We start from the raw sequence: 3,571 nt of genomic DNA on the forward strand, positions 1-3,571 counted from the left end.
ATGAGAAAATTGAACTCTGATGCCTGCCAGCCGTATGCCTGTGTCAGACAGAGCTTACACTTCAGTCTGCACTGTTTGGTAAACCATAGTATTATTCCGGGTGCTTTCCTACTAAGGCAGACAACCAAAGCACAGGCACCATCTCTTCTGAGTTTCCCCCCCTAATTCCTGCATTTAGAATTCTGCCCACAACTAGAGGGTTAACACTTAACAATTTCCTCTTAATTAACTAGAATCCCTTGCAACTGTCCCCATCATCAACCAATATTTGTTAAGAATCACAGACTGTTATCTTGGACAGGGAGAGCATTTCTTTAGAGCTGCTACGAAATACTACTAATGTGTAAACACGACAGGTACCGATGTTTGCAATTCGGGAATCTGAAAAACTGTAGTCAAAAACAAGTGTCAAAGTGCCCTCTAGTGGTAAATATGGCATACTGACACAGTGCCCTTTCTCCAGAGCAAAGGAGACACAGGTTGTAAAAGATACAGGAGGATTGGATGCCTGGCTTCTTGAATCCTATTTTCTTCCAGAAACCCTAAGGTTCAGACAGGATGTGACACACGAAGATTTAAGTTAACTGGAAGAGACTTCCAGTACCCAAGACCAGGAAGAAATAATGAATACTGAAATGTGGCAGAAAACACTCATTTGTACCCTAAGGATAAGCCTTCTCAGTATCTCTTACAGTCTGTTCAGAAAAACTGAGTTCTGGTTAGCAGTTTTTCATCCAGGAGCGACACTCTTTGATTGGTTAATGATGCATTGCTTCATTACATGTTGACTTAGAGGGAGCACCTCCTCTAGGCCATTTCTTCAGTTTGATGATAAATAACCAAAATCACTGAAGATGGTGACTGCAGCCATGAAATTAAAAGACGCTTACTCCTTGGAAGGAAAGTTATGACCAACCTAGATAGCATATTGAAAAGCAGAGACATTACTTTGCCAACAAAGGTCCGTCTAGTCAAGGCTATGGTTTTTCCAGTGGTCATGTATGGATGTGAGAGTTGGACTGTGAAGAAAGCTGAGCGCCAAAGAATTGATGCTTTTGAACTGTGGTGTTGGAGAAGACTCTTGAGAGTCCCTTGGACTGCAAGGAGATCCAACCAGTCCATTCTGAAGGAGATCAGCCCTGGGATTTCTTTGGGAGGAATGATGCTAAAGCTGAAACTCCAATACTTTGGCCACCTCATGTGAAGAGTTGACTCATTGGAAAAGACTCTGATGCTGGGAGGGATTGGGGGCAGGAGGAGAAGGGGATGACAGAGGATGAGATGGCTGGATGGCATCACTGACTCAATGGACATGAGTCTGAGTGAACTCCAGGAGTTGGTGATGGACAGGGAGGCCTGGCGTGTTGCAATTCATGGGGTCGCAAAGAGTCAGACACGACTGAGTGACTGAACTGAACTGAATTGAACCGAGAAATATTCCTTTCTGAATTCTTTGAGAAGAATGCTTAATTTCAGTTATTCAAGTTCTTCTGGTACAGGTAACAAGATTGTACCCTTTTCATTAAAACTTAAATCCAGTACAAACGATCTAGGGTTGATTAGAAATCCTAATCTAGGGTTTAATATAGTAATTGAGTTCTTACCTAAGGGGCAACACAGTCTTCTGGAAACAATACTGGCCTGAAGACAAGGAGATATGGACCATGGCATTGCCTCTACCACTAACGAGGTGACTTTGAGCAAATCCTTTAACATCTCAGGGCCTCAGTTTTCCCATAAATAAATGCAAGAACTAGACTAATAATTGGTTACCCTTTTCAGCCCTAAAATAGTAGAATTTCTAAAAATCATTTGGCAGGTGGTATTTTGAAGCATGAGAACTTCCCCGGTGGCTCAGACGGTAAAGAATCTTCCTGCAGTGCAGGAGACGCTGGTTCAATCCCTGGGTTGGGAAGATCCCCTGGAGGAGGGTAGGACAACCCACTCCAGTATTCTTGCCTGGAAAATTCCATGGACAGAGGAGCCTGGCGGGCTACAGACCATAAAGTTGCAAAGACGGAATGACTGAAGCGACCGACTGAAGCGACTGAAGCGACTGAGCAAGTACACACGCATTTTGAAGTACTATGTTTGTCTTGGGTGTGTGTTTTTCCTTCATTGATTTCAGGAGCCCTCTCCTAGCTTGCTCCTCAGCAGAAACCAAGATTCAAAGAAGCAGCTGAACTAAGAGGGAGACAATGAGTAGGATGCCAGAGCTTTCCTATTCCTGAACCTAGAAAACACAAGGGCTGGGGAAAGGGGAAGGAAGAAAGACAGTGATGAGTTAGTCAAGTGAGAACAAAAAGCCAGGATGGGTAGAGCTAGGAGATAGGAAAGAAGAGCTGGAACTTTTCAGCGTTAGAGTCAGGACCCAGCAGAAAGGGACAGCAGGAAGGATCAGCCTCTGGTGTGTGAACCCACAGACTCACCACCCACAGAGAACCCCATCCTGGACTCGGTTGTCATTCCTGAACAGAGGTGGGGTGCGGATGGTACATGTGGGGTCACGGCATAAAGGGAGCACTTCCTTCACCCCTCCCCCCTCTGCAGAAATGCTGAAGAGGACAAGTCGGGCGGATGTCCACGAGAGGGACCCCAGTCCACTGCCACTGACCCACGACAGAGCCCACGACAGAGCCCACAGGTTTGTGCATGTGTCCTTGGCAACACCAGTGATGGACGTGGAGACCTGTGCATATCAGTTTTTACCATCTGTCCTGTTTGAGAGGAATTTTCTTTTTCCTTTTTAAAATGGGAAGCAGCTTTGGCTATAGAGTTGATTCCCTTTCTCAATTGAATGAATTGTCCCGCAAGAAACTAAGGCTTTGGTGATCTCTGATAACACTTTCACATGTGAAATATAAGTGTTCTAGGTCTTCTCAAAGCTTAGGTTGTTATATGTTGGGCCTTAAAATAGGCTTACTCATACCAGAATTTTACTATATGAGATATTACTTAAGATGGGTCACTCACCACCTGAAATGTGGAATTCTTTCTATCATATGGCAGAGTTGTGTGTGGTCGGGTTTATGTATTAAGTTTCTATATGAAGTTGTTGGTCAGAGATGGAGCACATGCCCCAAATTAATTTAAACATTAGTATAAATGTACTAAAGAATGGGTTTCCCAGGTGGCTCAGTGGTAAAAACAAAACAAAACAAAAAAACCCACCTGCCAATAAGGGAGACATGGGTTCGATCCCTGGGTTGGGAAGATCCTCTGGAGAAGGAAATGGCAACCCACTCCAGTACTCTTGCCTGGGAAATCCCATGGACAGAGGAGCCTGGTGGGCTACAGTCCATGGGGTCGTAAGGAGTTGGACACGACTTAGGGACTAAACAACACCAACAACATAACAACTGAAAAAATACATTCCATCAATACACTAGGTACCACAAACAAAAATTACAGGTGGCCTTGAATTTGATCAGAAACAGAGAAAACAATGCACCAACAGAAAAGATAAAAAAGGGAGAGTTTGATTCATTCCTAAAGAGAAAGTAAATAGGCATATTTGTATGTGTTTGCGTTTTTCAAGGAAGGCTTCTTAGGACGCAGGATTTTCATTTGA

This window comes from Bubalus bubalis, chromosome 2 (genome assembly GCF_019923935.1).
Source record: "Bubalus bubalis isolate 160015118507 breed Murrah chromosome 2, NDDB_SH_1, whole genome shotgun sequence".
Classification (NCBI taxonomy): Eukaryota; Metazoa; Chordata; class Mammalia; order Artiodactyla; family Bovidae; genus Bubalus; species Bubalus bubalis.